At 45.6% G+C, this 20,393-nt stretch overlaps 1 protein-coding gene across 2 annotated transcripts in view; it reads left to right on the top strand.

The window, feature by feature from the left end:
* The window catches only part of LOC142651860 (epidermal growth factor receptor-like), a 284,853-nt gene extending 284,011 nt beyond the window's left edge, over positions 1–842 (top strand). For both annotated transcript variants that reach the window (XM_075827065.1, XM_075827066.1), the window contains one exon: positions 421–842. The gene's annotated coding sequence lies outside the window, so the exon portion shown is untranslated. The remainder of the gene's footprint in view (positions 1–420) is intronic.
* The last annotated feature ends 19,551 nt before the right edge of the window (positions 843–20,393 follow it).

The following is a 20,393-nucleotide window of genomic DNA, read 5'->3' as shown; positions in this document are numbered from 1 at the left end:
AGGGACAGGGCTGCCGTTCAAACCCCACCATCTGCTCCGCCATTGAGATCTGACAGTGTTTAGTGATAGCCCCGGTCATTACAGTGACAGGCATATCCCCCATGTACAATGACAGCAACAGCCTTCAAATACATCGACTGCCACAGAGCCCCCATATACTGTGAAGGCTCCTTAAACAGTGACAGACCCACATATACAGCAGGATCCTGGATGGTCTTGATACCCAACAACCCTAAAAAGTGATTGCAAGACACCTCTCTTTGAAGATGACGTTCTACTAACTACAGCTTTCACATATTTGTCTAATTTAGAGAATGAATCAGGCATCTTGATATATTGTTGAATATTTGTGATGATAATGATGAAATACTTATATTCTAATTATGTGCTATGCTCATTATTTCATTCTATTTTGCACAGGAGTTGCAGAAGATGAGTAACTGAACATTCAATTGTTGGCTTTTGCAAAACATCAGTAATTTTGCCCAGTCCTCGAACATGAACTTTGGCCATCCAGTCAACAAAACATGAAAAGAAATGACAAGTCCTGCAAATCATGCTGAAATGCACCATTATGAATCATATAAAATAACAGTTATAGCCTTTTGCAACAATATATTATTTTTTAAACCAAAACAATTAATATATTTGTATCTGTCTATGCTATGTGTGCATCTACACAGAATATTCACATAGAAATATTGGTCATTTGCATCATTCTTACATTTTTAAATGGTAAGGTCCATTCATCAACCAAGGATCCTACTAGCAATATTCATTTATGCTTTGCTTTTTTTAACAGTTTTCAAATAATCTCAATAAAATATTGTCATATATATAAATTTTCTGTGCAAGTGTATGTACTGGGGCATTTTGCCAGGAACAATTACATTGTGTGAGACTGTGAAGCAGGAAACAAGGTTTTGGAAGAAAGAGGTCTCCTTGGGAAATATAACATAAAACTCATAGTAAGGCCTCATGCACACGACCGTATTTTTTCCCACCCGTAAATACTGGCGTAAATACGGGTCCGGTGTCACACGTATTCCACCCGTTTTGCACCAGTATTTACGAACCCGTGCCCGTAAATATGGGTCCGGTGTCACCCGTATTCCACCCGTATTTACGGGCACGTTTTTGGCGGCAAAATAGCACTGCACTAATCGGCAGCCCCTTCTCTCTATCAGTGCAGGATAGAGAGAAGGGACAGCCTTTTCTGTAATAAAAGTTAAAGAAATTCATACTTACCCGGCCGTTGTCTTGGTGACGCGTCACTCTCTTCACATCCAGCCCGACATCCCTGGATGACGCGGCAGTCCATGTGACCGCTGCAGCCTGTGATTGACCTGTGATTGGCTGCAGCGGTCACATGGCCTGAAACGTCATCCAGGACGTCGGGCCGGATGTCGAGAGGGACGCGTCACCAAGGCAACGGGCGGGAGACCGGACTGGAGGAAGCAGGAAGTTGTCGGTAAGTATGAAAGTCTTTTATTTTTATTTTTTACAGGTTTATACTGATCGGTAGTCACTGTCCAGGGTGCTGAAAAAGTTACTGCCGATCAGTTAACTCTTTCAGCTCCCTGGACAGTGACTATTTACTGACGTCGCTTAGCAACGCTGCCGTAATGACGGGTGCACACATGTAGCCACCCGTCATTACGAGAGCTCCATAGACTTCTATGGACTGTCCGTGCCGTTATTATGGCCTGAAATAGGACATGTTCTATCTTTTTCAACGGCACGGGCACCTTCCCGTGAGAAAACGGGAAGGCACCCGTCGCCAATAGAAGTCTATGAGCCCGTTATTACGGGTCGTAATTACGACCCGTAATAACGGGAGTTTTTACGGTCGTGTGCATGAGGCCTTACACTCATGAATGATGATAAAGCTTTAACATACACATGAGCACATGACTGCCACAACATTTTTTGGTATCGCCATCATTATTATTATTTTGTTATTTAATAATCTATTATATTTGAGGGGTGTTGTCAGCAAGCACCATAGACGGTCGCATCTGAGTTCCTGGGGACCGTAACTTATCCTGTTGATTCTCCAGACATTCTAGCTGGTAACTCAATTTACAGGGACCGGACAGAATCTAATAATTCTCTAAGTACAGATAATGTAGTAGATATTACCTGCAGTCGTATGAAACACCACAGATAACACACATTGATAACTATGAGTACAGATAATGTAGTAGATGCACACACAGAAATATATACACATACATATGCATATATAGGCACTTAGACACACAAATACACACACACAAATACACACATATACACATACTGGAACTTATACACACACAAACACAGTGACACACAGACAAATAGAGACACAAACAACAGAGAGACTGAGCACTTACATCTCCTTCCTCACAGGCTTCTTGCAGGTCGGGCTGTGGGCGGAGCTAACTGTGCCTCAGACACCACGTCCTTGCCAAATATATATATGATATATATATTCTTACATAATATTTTTTATTATTATATATATTATATTATTATATATATTCGGAATATGTTACCCACTTATGATACATACGTGGTAACAGTTTGTATTATATGATGTTCATGTTTGCATGGCACACTGAGCACTTCATCATTGATTATTTTTTTTCATTGGCACTCCTTACAAAAAAGGTTGCCTACCCCTGCCCTAGACACTCAATTACCTTCAGTATGCAAATGGGAGCAGTGTGAATTATAAAATACTTGAAATTAATATAGATTCCATGGTATACATATAATACAGCACCAGAACCAACCTCAGTATATATATATACAGCACCAGAACCAACCTCAGTACATATATACAGAACCAGAACCAAGCTCAGTACATATATACAATACCAGAACCAAGCTCAGTACATAAATACATCCCCAGAACAAAACTCATTACATATATACAGCACCAAAACCAATCTCATACGCATATATACAGCACCAGACACCATATACTGACAATTATCTTCAGGGGCGGGCTGGGCCAGGGGGCAGCATACTAAAGGGGGGCCATTCCCCCAGCATACTAATAGGGCCATTCGCTATATTTTGTCCTTATATTCTAACTCGCGGCGGTGGGCACGCTATGACTTTAAGAGACGGGTCTCCTGCCTCATCTAGCAGACGTGCGAAAATAGGCACGTCTGCCAGAACACTCCCCTCCCCTGACGCTACCCGCACCGCCAGAGAGGAGCAGGAGCGCCAGGGAAGACATTGAGGACCAGGCTGAGCTGTGAGATAAGCAGCAGCTCTTTGTAAAAAGGACTGAGCTCTGCTCACTAAGCTCTGCCTCCTGGTTCTGCTCTTATTAAATAAAAAAAAAGTGATCTGCCGACGCTAGGGATTATGAAGCCGAGGGGGGATTGAGTATTACACAATACTGCAAGGGGGTGCCTGAGGATTTCACGCTAGTTAGCGTCTCGACGCCATGGTTACGGAGGCCCCGCCCAATACAGGCCTCCGATAGGTCATGTGCACCTACACTACGGCCAATAGCATTGGAAGTTATCCGTCCCTGCTCTCCCAATGCTTGCTGTTCATGGGTTAAACTGCAGTATTACAGACTGCATGTACCCCGCTTTTTGTGGCTACTTTTCTCCCCCTTTTCCATCCGAACTGTTTATAACCAAGTTACTGGCAGTATCTAATAAACGCTGGGCAGTTTTTTACCATTCATTTAGAGCTACACGCATCTAATCCCTCCCTCTGTCCTCACACATCTAAATACTGTTTGATTTTTTAAACTGTTGCTTTTAATATGTACTATCATTTATATTAATTCTGTTATGTTATGTTCACCTTGTGGGTTGCATGAGGGGTTCATTGCCTGAGCTGCTCCCTTTTAAAATTGTATTTCTAATTGCAGACGTCTGATTGGTTGTTCTAATTGCCACTCATGACGTAATTAGGTATCACGTAACGGGTTAGTGGACACACTAGGCCGCACCACCGTAGCATGGAGGCAGCTGGCCAAACAACAGGAACCCCAGAATACAAAGTCCCGCACGAGGGTACCTGGATAGTCCAGACAGTGGCCGCAGCTCTGGCAGAGATGGAGATGGGTGCAGCAGGTATCGCCAAACATGACGGATGTCACAGGTGCCGCAGTTTGCGCCAGACGTGGCGAATTCCTCTGGACGTGGCAGATGACACAGGACGTGACACGACTCTGACACTAATCGGCACTGGAACAAAGAACAGCACGGGATACAGAAACAGGTAACAGGGCACGGGTAACAACTGGAACGGGAAACACTAAGGGACCATTTGCAAGACAGACTGGGAAAACTAACAGCGCTCAGGCAAGGATCAGAAGGCCTGGGGCCTTCTTATAGACCAGGAAATCAAGGCAGTTGATGATGATGATTTCCTCTGTGCGCACGCTGGCCCTTTAAGGCCGGGCACGGGCGTGCGCATGCACCCTACGGGTCATAGCAGAACGGAGCGGAAGTGAGCGCTGGCGTCTCCTAGGTAGGAGATGGGGACCAGCGGTCACAGATCCATGGCTGCGGGCGTCGGGAGGTGAGTAAACCCGACGGCCCGTAGTCATGGACGTTACATTAGGCCTTTTCTAGCGTTTTTTTATGTTTATAAACGACATTATCTTGATGTTATGTGTAAATCGCCTTGCAGTCCCAACGGATAAGAAGTAGCTGCAACTACATCATTCCTTGCAAGTAATCAGAGTTGTGCCTGGACATCGTACAAACATTCCAGGTGAGGGTTACCCCTATACCTCTATCTACAGGGGACACTGGCGCTATGTACATAGGCACTATCTACATGGACACTCTCACTATCTACAAGGGAACTGGCATTAGGGGAAGCTAAGGGGGCATTATACTGTACGGGGGCAGCTATGCATTATTCTCTATGGGGAAATTTGTATGGGCATGTGTGGTGTTTTTTCTCCTATGACCCCTTGTGAAAATAAAAAATTGGGCGCAAAAACAACGTATTTTTTTTAAAAAAAAGAAATATTTAATTTTCACTCCCTAATTCTGCACCCTCCCTCCATTTTCCCCCTTCCACCCTTTGCCCTCCCTTCCTCAATTTGCCCTCCCTCACTTTGTCCTCCCACTAGGGTTCTTAATCATAGCTTAGTTACCCAGTTCTCAGTTTACATATTTATACTCCATATATCAAGTAATTTCCTGTGGGTTGGACTAAAAAAAATAACCATTTCAGAACTATATATTTATTTTTTCAAATTACTAGTAGAGTCTCCCAACCTTTTCGGACTCGAGGCACCACTGGAAAAATAAAATTTCCTCAGGGCACTCCTACTAAAAATTGTTTCGAGAAAGACAGAAAATGGCTAAAAACAAGCACTACACTCGTAGGGCATGTTCACACAGCGTTTTTTGGAAGGCAAAAAAAATCTGCCTCAAAATTCCTTCAGGCATTTTGAAGTAGATTTTGAATTGGCAGAGTTGTTTGACTTTTTTATTTTTTTGCGTTTTTTTTAAGCTGTTGAAGCTAATGGAAAAGACGCAGGCAAAAAAGCACCAGACCAGTGCCGCAGGTATTTTCTGCCTCCTATTAATTTTAATTGGAGCTCAGAGGTGGAAACCACTTGAAGAACATCAGCCCCCCACTCACAGTAAAATAACCATCAAGAGTATCCGCCCTGGAAACCACAGGGAATTCCATCTGAAAAACCGCACCAAATTTTAGTGCAGTTTTTCAGGCGGTATATCTCCTGCGGAAAGACTGCAGAAATAATTTTTAAAAAAAGCTTATACTTACTCCCGGCCATAGTCATAGCGACGCGTATTCTGTTCTGAGCGCAGGGGTGCTCACTACACCCCTTAAAATGCCTTAAGAGCTCTGCTCACTTGGAACGAGATCTAGAGGAGCGAGTATCAGCTGTGGAAGCACAATACATGACCCTGCTAACTGGTTAAGTTTAACATAACGATATAATTTTCTCTAAATGTTGGTGTTTTTCACAAATAAACCAGGGACGTAGCTGATGTAGGGAAGGGGGGGGCCGCAGTGCAGCTGGGCAAAGGGAGGGAGGGCAAAGGGAGGGAGAGAGGGCAGGTAAAAGGGAGGGAGGGCAAAGGGAGGAAGGGCAAATGGAGGGAGGTTAAATGGAGGGAGGATGTAGAATTAGACAGTGAAAATTAAAAATGTAATTTTTTTAAAAAATATTTCGTTTTTGCTCCCAATTTATTATTGGTGTAATAGGAGAAAAAACACCACACATGCCCAAACATATTCCCCCATAGAGCATAATGCATAGCTGCGCCTAATACAGTTTAATGCCCCCTTAGCTGCCTCTTAGCTGCCCCTAATGCCAGTGCCCCTACATAATACCACAGTGTCCATGCAGATAGTGCCACATCCCAGGTAGTGCCACAGAGCCCCTTCCCCCTGTAGATTGTGCAATTGGGACTCCCTCTAGAAGCGGTATCACCCAGCCAGAGCATATATGGACAGTGACGTCAGTGGCTACTCCGGGTGTCCCGTGCGGGCTAGAGCTGGGGCTCGGTTGTCTGATGACAGCCGGGCTCCTGCTCCAATGGCCGCAATCAAAGTTTACTTTAAACGCGGCCGTTTAACCCGTTAAATGCCGCAGTCAATAGCGACCACGGCACGTCCTAATAGATTGCCTGTCAGATTTACACTGACAGGCAATAATGTTTTGGTATACTAAGTATACCAAAGCATTATAGCAGCAATCTAAAGATCGCATAGTAAAGTCCCCTAGTGGGACTAAAAAATTAAGTAAGTAATATGAAATAAAAATTAATAATAAAAATGACAGTAAAAAAATAAAAATAAATTTAAAAAAAGTGGTTTTATTTAGTAAAAGTGTAAAAAAAAAAAAATAGAAGTACACATATATGGTATTGCAGCGACCGTAATGACCCAAACAATAAAGTTAATCTGTAATTTAAACTGCAAGTTGAACACCGTAAAAAGAAACCGCAAAAAACAATGGCGAAATTGCTATTTTTTTTCCATTGCCCCCCCAAAAAGTCATAATAAAAGTTAACCAATAAGTCCCATATACCCCAAAACAGTACCAATCAAAACTAAGCCTTGTCCTGCAAAAAACAAGCCCTCATATCACTACATTGACAGAAAAATAAAAAAATTACGGCTCTTGGAAAGCGACGATGCAAAAACAAATAATTTTAGTTCAAAAGTGTTTTTATTGTGCAAAAGTCATAAAACATTAAAAACCTATACATATGTGGTATTGTCGTAATCATACCGACCCATAGAATAAAGGTAACTTGTTCTTTACACCGCACAGTGAATGGCGTGAATTTAAAATGCATAGAACTATAGCGGAATTTCAGGGTTTTTTTTCTATTCCCCCAAAAAAAGTTAATAAAAGTTAATCAAAAATGATATGTACCCGAAAATGGTGCCATTAAAAAGTTCAACTGATCCCGCAAAAAACAAGTCCTCATACAGCTATGTCGACAGAAAAATGAAAAGTTATAGCTCTTTGAATGCAACTAATGAAAAACAAAAAAAATAGCTTGGTAATTAGGGCCTAAAATAGGCTGGTCACTAAGGGGTTGATATTGAACACACACACACACACACACACACACACACACACATACACACACACACACACACACACACACACACACACACACACACACTTAGACATAAACAAACACGATAGATAGATAGATAGATAGATAGATAGATAGATAGATAGATAGATAGATAGATAGATAGATAGATAGATAGATAGATAGATAGATAGATAGATAGATAGATAGATAGATATAGATAGATTTATAGAGCTGCATCCCCCTTCCCTATATCCAGGGGCGTAACTAGGAAACACTGGGCCCCATAGCAAACTTTTGACTGGGCCCCCCTCCCCTGGGTTCCACACACAGCCTGCCCTTGTAGATAGTGCCCTCCTGTAAATAGTGCCATACAGCCCCCTCCTTTAGACAGTGCCATACAGCCCCCCTGTAGACAGTGCTATACAGCCCCTCTGTATTCAGTGCTTTACAGCCCCACCTATAGACAGTGCTATACAGCATTCCCATACAGTGCTATACAGCCCCCAGTGCCGCACCTGCCATGAGGCGAGGTGAGCCGACAGCCTCAGGCGGCACCACCTAGCCGAAAATGAGGGGCGGCATTTTGAGCCAGGGACGGACAGGACCGGGGGGAGGGGACATGCCTTATTTTACTTACCTGACGTGCCGCATGATGGGCACGTCTGTAACGACACTCCTCCTACTCTCTGACGCTGTATGCAGCACCCGCCGCCAGAGAGGAGCATGTCTGCAGGAGGAGCGGTTGAGAAGAGAAGTGACGAGATGCACGAGGTGAGCGGTGGCCTGTATTAAAAGCTAAGCGCCACTTACAGCGCTCACGCTCCTGCCTTCACTAATTTAAAAGGGGTGAGTCGGCCGAAGCTGGGGGAACGGGACCCGGGAGTATACTGCAAGGGGGTCTGGGCATTTTACTGACAGCCAAGGGCTCTATGAGGGGGAAATAATCCACTCCATAGAGGCCTCACATCACTATAATGGAAGGTCGGGGTGGGGGTGGTGGTCTTAGCATCTGACTACTGCCCTCGGCTGTCAGTAAGATGCTCAGACAACCCCCCCATCACTTAAATTAGCGGGGGCAGGAAGCTGATATATAGGGAACAGTAACTACAGGGGACTATATAGGGAACAGTAACTACAGGGGACTATATAGGGATCAGTAACTACTGGGGACTACATAGGGAACAGTAACTACAGGGGACTATATAGGGAACAGTAACTACAGGGGACTATATAGGGAACTAACTACAGGGGACTATATAGGGAACAGAGTAGAGGCAGAGCCCAGTGGCGCCCCCTGCATGCTAGGAGGTTGCAGCAACCTCTGTGCTCGCACACCCCTAAGGCCGGCCCAGGTGACAGCCCGGTAGTGGACCAGTCCAGTCACCTGACCTGAGTCATCGGACCTCATGTCACTGACGTGAGGTCAGGAGACAGGTCAGGTGACTGGACTGATCCACTACCTGGCCGTCACAGACCCCAGTCAGAACGCCGCTGCATGATCTCCTGGGTCTTCCTAAAGCTGATCGCTGCTGCAGATGTCCGACATACAGGACGCCTATCAGCAGCAATCAGATGCCATATGGCATCCCCCCTTCCCTAACCACCGAGTTGCGCACATGCCCCACCTGCCCCCCTAGCTACGCCCTTGATTTGTGTGTGTGTATTTGTATATCTAAGTGCCTATATATGTATCTGTATGTGTATATATTTCTATGTGTGCATCTACTACATTTTCTGTACTCATAGTTATCACTGATTGTTATCTGGTGTTATATAGGACTGCAGGTAACATCTACATTATCTGTACTTAGAGAATTATTACTGTGTTATCTGAATTGCAGGCAGGGTTATCCAATAATATATATATATTGATTATCAGGATTGTGAGCCCAGAGCTAAGCAGAGCTGGGCAGAGGGCGGTCATGACGTGTCTATGCCTGCAAGGGCTCACCTAGAGGGGTATTTTGATTATAGGTTGGTGGGTGGGTTTGAGTTAGGAATTGTTTCTAGGGGTTTGGGAGCATTGGGGGTGGAGTTAGGGGATGTATATGTAGGAGGAACTACCGCGGTTGTTACGCAATGAACACGACACACCTTCTGTTTGGGCAACTTCTTTACTGCAGCGAGCAAATAACAATAAATTCTTCTCTATGGAGCAGACAGGAAGCCTGAGGTTGAGGACTTCGATCCCGCTGGAAGTCCCCCGGAGAGAGGTTGTGCCTGACCCCACGTTGCCGGCTTGGCTAAGGACACGCCGCTGTCAGTCACGGCAGGAGCTACCCGCTACTGACAGCCTACCCTAGGGTAAGAGTCACACTCTCGGCCCACGGATCGCGTCGTGGGAATCAGCGACTAACGTACCTATTAGCACTGTCACGGGTCCTTGCGGAGCTATCCGCTACCTTTCATGACAAACCCTCTCTCTCCTCAGTCGGTGGTCCGAACGGTGGACCCCCTAGGACGCAACTGAACTGGCGGGCTGACGCTAAGGGTTACACGAAGTCCAGCTAATAGTCCAACAAAGTCCCGTCAACCCGACCGTTCCTTCTGTCTGCTCCTGTTCCAACAAGCTTCATAAATAACAGTTCTATGCAGGTTACATGCGGTGCTTTACTCTGGTATTGCTTTATTTATGTTTTGAAGGTTGTCAAGGACTTAGCCACATAATGTTAATAATATTAATATGTTAATTATGTTTATAACATGTTTATACTTGTTTTTATATATTCTCAGGTTCTGTATATGAAAACATCTATTAAAACTGTGACAAGCACCTTCCAATTTTAATTGTGTCATTGTATATTTATTAGATAGGAGGGTGTTTGTGTAGCCCCTTGTCGCCCTTGTACCATCATGTAAGCCCAGAGCTAAGCAGAGCTGGGCAGAGGGCGGTCATGACGGGTCTGGGCCTGCAAGGGGTCATCTAGAGGGTGAACCATCTCACCCAGATCTTGGTATAAGCATCCCACGTAGCAGAGGCCAGCGAATGCTTCGCCAACCATATCAGACGAGCGACACCACCCTCCAAAGATGTTCGGTGCAAGAAACCGGATCCCTCTCCACCTGGAGCTAACAAACGGAAATGATCCCATTGTAAGCGAGATAAAGCATCCGCTATGTCATTGGAAACACCGGAAACACGATGAGCCCTAAATAGAATGTTCCATCTCAAACACAGCAGGACCAACCGGCGTAACAATGTGATCACCGGGGGGGAATTGGTGGACAAACTATTAATAGCGCACACGACTGCATTGTTATCACAGGGAAAAACCACTGACCGATTAGACAAAAGGTTTTCCCAAATTTCCACCGCAACTAGAATGGGAAACAACTCCAGAAAACAGAGATTACCCGTCAAACCACACTCCCTCCACCCCAGTGGCCAAGTACCAACACACCATTTTCCCTGAAAATATGCCACGAAACCGATAGAACTAGAAGCATCCGTACACAATTGCAACTCCACATTCGAAGCTCCCGCTGCAATCCATAATGATCTGCCGTTATATTCCACCAAAAACGAATCCCAAACCCTCAAATCCGCCTTATGCTCCTTGCCAAGGCGAATAAAATGGTGGGGACATCTAACACCAGCAGTAGCTTGCACTAAACGCCTACAGAAAACACGGCCCATGGGCAAAATTCTACAGGCAAAATTGAGCTTCCCCAACAAAGATTGCAGGAGCCGCAGGGTGATTTTTGTTTTCAGCAGAGCCTCCTGCACCGTTGCCCGCAGATCGACAAGTTTCGCCTCTGGCAACCTACATTTCATTGCCTGGGAATCAATTTTAATTCAAAAGAAACAGAGCGTTGTGGTTGGTCCCTCAGTTTTTTCAAACGCCAACGGAACTCCAATGTCGGGAAAAACATCCATCACTGCCTGTAACAATATTGCACACGACGGCCGAGCCGCAGGGCCCACACAAAAGAAGTCATCCAAATAATGAATAATTGCTTTAGAGCCAGTTATCCCCCACACGCTGTCCGGAGCGGTTGGATCGAGACCCCATCTGCCTTACAGACGGAGATAGTGACCGGCAGCCTGGTACTCCTCTGCAGCCTACATCCGGCGTGCTCCCCCCCGATTCTTACCCAGCTTTGGAGACGGCAATAAACCTGCATCGACTTGCATCGGAGGTATGCTGTTTGTGTCTGACACTCCTCGCTCTTCCCCGGGTTACCTTGGTCTCCTCTGTCAAGCTCCAAGGTCCCAGTTGTGTGGGGATTCTGCTCCTCATGGCACCTGGAGGTTGGCTGCAGCCTGTCTGTGTCAGCATGGCACACAAGATTTGAACATTATTGCTCTGCCGCCCACCATACACGGCAACAGTACGGAGCTCTGAATTAGTCAGAGACAGCAATTTTGATTTCTTCTGAAGGAGGCCCTGAGATTCCGCCACCTCAAATATCTGGGTGTCCTAACTGAGCCATTTTTTGTGTATATACATACTTCATCTCTGCCACTGGTTTGGATCACCTACTCATTGTACTTTCTGAGACTGCCTGTTTGCTTGTGGTGGACTGCCTAACTATTTGGTCTACAAGGATCATTTGCCATATATAACTTTGTGTATCACTTCATATCAGTGTGCCATACTGTGTTAAAAGGAGACTATATCTTCTGGAGTTGTCCTATCCTTCCTTCTACTTTACTGGTAGGGTGAGACCTGCACACTTCAGCTGTACTGTACACCATGCATATATCTAAACACCAGTCAGCAGTGGATAAGCTGAAAGATTTTGCTCGTACTGACCAGGACGAAGACACTTCTTCTCCACGTAAAACGAGATCTACTCACACCAAATATAGAGAGGAAGACACTTGTACACATAGCGGAATGGATTCCAACAATGAGCCAAAACCTACATTACGTCAAGTTTCGATGCAACTCCTGTCGGCCATTGATGCTTGCAAAACTTCTTTAACAGGAAGAACGATGAGATAAAACGTGATGTCAGCTTGCTCCGTCATGACATGCAGAACCTGAGAGGTCGTATGGGAGAACTGGAAGGGCGACTTTCTCTGGTAGAGGACAGGATTGGCCCTCTTGCTACTATCCTGGCTGCTACTACACGGAAAGCAGACGCTTGCCAATCCAAAACCGATGACCTAGAAAATAGACTGCGCCGTAATAATTTACGTATTATTGGTTTACCGGAAAAATCTGAGGGTAAAACCCCTGAATCGTTCATTGAACAATGACTCAAGACTAACTTAGAGGAAACAGACTTCTCCACTTGCTTTGTTGTTAAAATAGCACATCATGTTCCAGCTAAGCCATCACCACCAGGCACTGCCCCAAGGCCTTTCCTGGTTTGGCTACTAAATTACAGAGATCAAGACAAGCCTTTACGTAAGGCCAGATTGAAAGCTCCATTGAAATTCAACAATTCCACTATCTCTATATTTCCTGACTTCTCTGCAGACCTCCAGAAGCAACGTGCCACCTTTACGGCAGTCAAAGGGAAAGTTTAAGGAGCGCAACTCTACTCTACTCTATGGCATACCCTGCCCGTCTTCGAATTGCCTATAATGATGGTTTTTCTACATAGCCCGGCTGAGGCAAGAGAATGCATCCAGATGCCTCTTCTGTTGGCTTGAGTGACTCCTAAGCATTTACCTATTGGCCCTTCGCATATGCCCCATCGGTCAGCCTGATATTCTCCACATGATGAACGTTACTTGGTGATATGTTATATATTTTATGGCCTTCTGCTGTGACTTAAGTCACTATCTCTACTATTAGATATTCATGTCTGTTGGTTCAGAGAGGGATCTCTCTTATTCATATATTGTTCTAATCAGATTCACTAATAAACCTTTATTGTTTGCTTACTACTGCCAGGTTATGTATACCTGACCAAGATATAGTCGGGTATTCCCCATTATAATCTTTTTACCCTGAATGTTTGCCCTACTTACAGTCCTTGGTGGGGACACTTCCAGGTTATTTTCCTCAGTTACTTTGTTATGTTTAATAGTTGTTCATATGCTTGTCTATGCTGCCAGTTCTGATTACTATGTCTATGCCTTCTTTTGCTCATTCACTGTATGCTGTCCATGACTGGCAGTTCATCATATGTGATGTATTTTTCTTACTGTTTTTAAATTTTATCTCATAGAATGTGCATGGTTTGGGGATTGTACCTAGGCGGACCTCGGTGTTATCTCATATTAGACGATCCAGCCCCCACCTAATCTGTTTTCAGGAGACTTACCTCACTAGTGAAAGATCTGATTGTCTCAAGAAACCTTGGATACAATGGGTGTGCCACTTCTTTCACACTTCTTATTCTAGAGGGGTTTCTCTACTGATACATCACACTGTACGATGGAATCCCATACAGACACGTAGAGACCCAGTAGGACGCGTCGTTTTTGTCTATGCTGAAATAGACACTATTATTCTTTGTATATATAACCCGCCACAGGCTAACACCGCCACCCTTCAAGCATCTATAGCCTTTGCGCATCAATTTTCTACCTCCTATATTTTGTGCATGGGCGATTTTAACCAGGTGATGTCCATGTCCATGGATCGCTTCTCACAGGATCCCCCCAACAATTTAGTATCCACTACTCCTTTATGTCAGCTGATAGAGGGTGTGGGTTGGATCGATCTATGAAGGCATTATAATCCACGGGTTTTAGAATACACTTGTCACTCTTCTGGGAGACAGACTCTCTCCAGGATTGATTATGTTTTTAGTTCTCCTAATTTATCACTTTATGTATCTTCCATTTCTCACTCTCGCAGGGGGATTTCAGACCACAGTGCGATACTTGTCATGATGGAATTTCCCGGACAGCGCTTACTACCTAACTGAAAATTGCATCCTTTCTGGTTGACACTTATTGGCCCCTCTGATCGCATCCCAGAGCAAATTATACAATTTTTGCAAGTACATGAAGCCCCTATCTCTCATACTTTGAAGTGGGATTCCTTTAAGGCTTACTTGCGTGGTTGTTTGCGATCTACGATCTCTTATATAAAAAAATGTATGGCTCATCTAATTAGACAAAGTAACACCTCTAATTCAGTTTTGAAAATTCAGGACTATGATGGCCACATATTAACAGAGGCAGATGCCATTGCCACCAGATTTAGAAATTACTATTCCAATGTGTATAGCACCTTCGCTAACAATACCATAGCTGATGTTTTGACTTATCTGAATGACCTGACTTTTCCCACACTTTATTCGATGCAAGTTACATTGCTTGAAGCCCCTATTTCAATGGAGGAACTTTAAGAGGCTATTAGAGAAATGGCTCTTCATAAATCCCCAGGTCCTGTAGGGCTCCCTATTGAAGACTACAGGAAATATCAGGAGCATATAGGCCCAATGTTATGGGATACTCTTAACCAGGCTTTACTCACCCACTCACTTCCCTCTACCTTTTACGATGCTTCTATTATAGTACTACTGAAACCTGATAAATACCCTGTAGATTGTGGTTCTTATAGACCAATCTCTTTAGTAAATGTAGACTATAAAATCCTAGTTATTCGTACAATTATTCATCCTGACCAAACTGGATTCATGCCCGGTAAATCTACTACCATAAATAATAAACGAGTGCAGACATTTATTCAGATGGGTAGAACGCACAATTTGCCCTGGGCTGCCGCTTCACTAGACCCTATGAAGGCGTTCGACTCTGTCGAGTGGCCCTTTCTTCTGGCTTGCCTTCAGCGCTTTGGCTAATTTTATATCATAGATCCAACTTCTCTATAAATCCCCTATGACTAACGTGGTGGTCAATGGTATCCCCTCTGACTCTTTTGCTCTTGCGCGGGGTACAAGGCCCCTTTCTCCGTTTTTATGTGCTATTGCCAGAGAAGCCATAGCCATTAGATTGAGATCCACCCCTAGGATAACTGGTGTTCAGTGGGAGGGAAGGACTACTGTGGTGAGCCTGTACGCCGACGATATGGTTATTTTTCTGCGCAAACCTCATGAGTTTTTTGGTCACGCTGTTCGCCTGCTTGATACCTTTTCGCAATTTTCTGGGTTAAGGGTTAAATGGCAGAAATCAGCTATAATCTATACGGCCATTAATCCAATCCCAGATTCCTTAGTCTCTCAATGTGGCGTGACCGTGGTCACCAAGTTTACGTATTTAGGAGTTGTTATGGTTCTTAATAATCTATTATATTTTTTATAGATTGTAATTACATATTTAATAGCAGCAGACATTGGACGAGACCCATGCTACATGCACATGTTACAAAATTGCAGGTAAAATATGGGTTGTCCCAAGATTAAAAGTTATCTCCTAACCACAAGATAGGTGATAACATGCTGATCGGCGTCCGACCGCAGGGACCCCAACCGATCACGATCGTGATTTGAACAGAGCCTAACTTTGCTGATTGCAGTGCTGAATGAGGATTCCTCACTAAAGAAACTGCAGGCCCAACCCACACAGGTGGTGTGTCTGTGCAGTTCAGTGTGTTACCCACGTCCTGATCTTGCCAATCTACTATTTCGATGTCACGTAAAAAATCCCATGTCATGAGTGACAGTCATGTATAGCGCCCTGTCAATCATATATGGGTTGCAGTCAATAATATACATAACTGTAAAGGATCTGCCAGGCACAGCTTCGGAGTTAACTTCCATAGGTAATCAGTCTTCACCTGAGTCTATCTCTCTGAGACTGACTCCAGCTTCCACCACTCAGGCTGGCAGGCTTAGGAGTGGGAGAGCCTATCGCAGCCTGGCCAGACTCAGCTAGCTCCCGCCCTCTGTCTATTTATACCTGCCTTTCCTGTTCCTCCTTGCTTGTGATTCTTTCCGTGTGGTTTCCTGGCCCAGCTACAGCTCCTAACTATTTGATCCTGCTCCATACTGACCCTGGCTTTCTGACTACTCTTCTGCTCTGCGTTTGGTACCCCGTGCTCTCCTGGTTTGACTTGGCTCGTTCACCACTCTTTTGCTCACGGTGTTGCCGTGGGCAACTGCCCCTTTCCCTTTGCTTTATATGCCCTTGTATGTTTGTCTCGTGCACTTACTGAGCGTAGGGACCGCCGCCCAGTTGTACCCCGTCGCCTAGGGCGGGTCGTTGCAAGTAGGCAGGGACAGAGTGGCGGGTAGATTAGGGCTCACTTGTCCGTTTCCCTACCCCTATCATTACATAATCACAAGCCCATATACCTAGTCTACCCTGGTCCCTGACACTACTATGGACCCCCTTGAGACCCTGGCTCAGCAAATGCAGGGTCTTTCCCTACAGGTCCAGGCCCTGGCTCAGAAGGTCAACCAGCCTGATGCTACCTTGGTAGTTCCCCTCACCTCAACTCCTGAACCCCACCTCAAGTTGCCCGACCGGTTCTCAGGGGACCGGAGGGCTTTTCTCTCCTTTCGGGAGAGTTGCAGGCTTTACTTTCGCTTAAAGCCCCACTCCTCAGGTTCTGAGAGCCAGCGAGTGGGTATAATTATGTCCCGGCTCCAGGACGGGCCCCAAGAATGGGCCTTCTCCTTGGCTCCTGACGCCCCTGAACTTTCCTCCGTTGATCTTTTCTTTTCTGCTCTCGGACTCATTTATGACGAGACTGACAAGACTGCCTTTGCCGAGAGTCAGCTGGTGACCTTACGTCAGGGTAAGAGACCTGTTGAGGAGTATTGTTCTGACTTTAGGAAGTGGTGCTTAGCTTCTCGGTGGAATGACCCTGCCTTAAGGTGCCAGTTTAGGTTGGGTCTGTCGAATGCCCTGAAAGACCTGCTAGTTAGCTATCCCTCTTCTGACTCCCTAGACCAGGTTATGGCTTTAGCGGTATGACTTGACCGACGTCTCAGGGAACGACAACGCGAACGTTTATGTGTTTTCTCCTCCGACTCCCCCATGATGCCTCCCGAGGTTCCGTTGCTTCGTTCTTCCCCAGAAGACTCAGAGGTACCTATGCAACTCGGGGCCTTCGTGTCCCCCCAACAACGTAGAGATTTCCGCAGGAAGAATGGTCTCTGCTTCTACTGTGGGGATGACAAGCATCAAGTGAACAACTGTCCTAAGCGTAAGAATGCAGCCAGAGAACTTCCGCGCCTAAGTGATCATCGGGGAGGTCACTTGAGCGCACAGGTATTTCCCGTAAATATGAAACGTAATAAGATCTTGCTTCCCTTTCAGGTCTCTTTTGGTGGTAGGTCTGCTACCGGCAGTGCCTTCGTGGATTCAGGGCCCTCTGCTAATATCATGTCTGTGGAATTTGCTATGTCTCTAGCTATGCCTTTGATTGATTTGCCTAAACCTGTCCCGGTAGTGGGTATCGACTCCACTCCTCTTGCTAATGGTTATTTTACACAGCATACCCCTGTTTTTGAACTCCTTGTTGGCTCCATGCATTTGGAGCAGTGCTCTGTACTGTTGATGCAAGGATTATCGTCCGATTTGGTTTTAGGCCTTTCCTGGTTGCGGTTGCATAATCCCACGTTTGACTGGAATACTGGGAAGCTTACCAAATGGGGTAATGAATGTTTGACGTCATGTTTTTCTGTTAATTCTATTTCTCCCCCTGAGGAGGTGAACACGCTACCTGAGTTTGTTCGGGACTTCGCTGATGTTTTCTCTGAGGAGGCCTCCAAAGTGTTACCTCCTCATAGAGAATACGATTGCGCTATCAAATTGGTACCAGGAGCTAAGCTTCCTAAGGGTAGGATATTTAATCTTTCTTGTCCCGAACGTGAAGCCATGAGAGAATATATCCAGGAATGCCTGGCCAAGGGTTACATTCGCCCCTCTACTTCTCCGGTAGGTGCTGGCTTCTTCTTCGTAGGGAAGAAGGATGGTGGTCTTAGGCCATGCATTGACTACCGTAACCTGAATAAGGTCACTGTAAGGAACCAGTATCCCCTTCCTTTGATTCCTGATCTCTTTAATCAGGTTCAGGGGGCCCAATGGTTCTCTAAGTTTGATCTACGGGGGGCGTATAACCTTATCCGCATCAAAGAGGGGGATGAGTGGAAGACTGCGTTTAACACGCCCGATGGTCATTTCGAATACCTCGTCATGCCCTTTGGGTTGTGTAATGCGCCGGCGGTCTTCCAGAATTTCATAAATGAGATTTTGAGAGATTACCTGGGGATATTTCTTGTAGTGTACCTTGATGACATACTGGTGTTTTCCAAGGACTGGCCCTCCCATATTGAGCATGTCAGGAAGGTGCTCCAGGTCCTTCGGGAAAACAAACTGTTTGCGAAAACCGAAAAATGTGTGTTTGGGGTACAGGAGATACCATTTTTGGGTCAAATCCTCACTCCTCATGAATTCCGCATGGACCCCGCCAAGGTTCAGGCTGTGGCGGAATGGGTCCAACCTGCCTCCCTGAAGGCGTTACAGTGTTTTTTGGGGTTCGCTAATTATTACAGGAGATTCATTGCTAACTTCTCGGTCATCGCTAAGCCTCTTATGGACCTCACTCGCAAAGGTGCTGATCTCCTCCACTGGTCTTCAGAGGCTGTCCAGGCTTTTGAGGTCCTTAAGAAGTGCTTTATCTCGGGCCCGGTGCTGGTTCAGCCATTTATCGTGGAAGTTGACGCATCCGAGGTGGGAGTGGGGGCTGTCTTGTCCCAGGGTACCAGGTCCCTCACCCATCTCCGCCCCTGTGCCTACTTCTCCAGGAAGTTTTCGCCCACTGAGAGTAACTATGATATTGGCAACCGCGAATTCTTAGCCATTAAATGGGCATTTGAAGAGTGGCGCCACTTCCTGGAGGGGGCTAGGCACCAGGTAACGGTCCTTACCGACCACAAGAATCTTGTTTTCCTAGAATCTGCCCGGAGGCTAAACCCGAGACAAGCTCGATGGGCGCTATTTTTTACCAGATTCAACTTTTTGGTCACCTATAGGGCTGGGTCTAAAAATATTAAGGCCGATGCACTGTCGCGTAGCTTCATGGCCAGCCCTCCTTCGGAGGAAGATCCTGCTTTTATTTTGCCTCCCGGTATAATCATTTCTTCTATTGATTCTGATTTAGTCTCTGAAATTGCAGCTGATCAAGGTTCAGCTCCCGGGAACCTTCCTGAGGACAAGCTGGTTGTTCCCCTGCAATACCGGCTAAGGGTACTTAGGGAAAATCATGACTCCGCACTATCTGGTCATCCAGGCATCCTGGGTACCAAACTCCCAGGTCCCGACCAGCAGGCTTACTACGTTCGTTGCCCATTCCCCAGAGACCTTGGACACATATCTCCATGGATTTTATCACCGATTTGCCTCCATCCCAAGGCAAGTCGGTGGTGTGGGTGGTAGTAGACCGCTTCAGTAAGATGTGCCACTTTGTGCCCCTCAAGAAACTACCCAACGCCAAGACGTTAGCTACCTTGTTTGTCAAACACATCCTGCGTCTCCATGGGGTCCCTGTCAATATTGTTTCGGACAGAGGGGTACAATTTGTTTCTTTGTTTTGGAGAGCCTTCTGTAAGAAGTTGGAGATTGATCTGTCCTTCTCCTCGGCTTTCCATCCTGAAACCAATGGCCAAACTGAGAGGACTAATCAATCTCTAGAACAATATTTAAGGTGTTTTATCTCTGACTGTCAATATGATTGGGTCTCATTCATTCCCCTCGCTGAATTTTCCCTTAATAACCGCGTCAGTAACTCGTCAGGGGTCTCCCCCTTTTTCTGTAATTTTGGGTTTAATCCACGGTTCTCCTCCGTTTCACCTGGTAGTTCCAACAATCCCGAGGTAGAGGTCGTTCATCGGGAACTGTGCACAGTCTGGGCCCAGGTTCAGAAGAACCTAGAGGCGTCCCAGAGCGTACAAAAAACTCAGGCTGATAGAAAACGTTCTGCTAACCCCTTGTTTATGGTCGGGGATCTGGTGTGG

The sequence above is a fragment of the Rhinoderma darwinii genome, chromosome 5 (assembly GCF_050947455.1).
Source record: "Rhinoderma darwinii isolate aRhiDar2 chromosome 5, aRhiDar2.hap1, whole genome shotgun sequence".
NCBI lineage: Eukaryota > Metazoa > Chordata > Amphibia > Anura > Rhinodermatidae > Rhinoderma > Rhinoderma darwinii.
The sequence above is the reverse complement of the archived record's forward strand: the minus strand, read 5'-3'. Positions and strand labels throughout refer to the sequence as shown.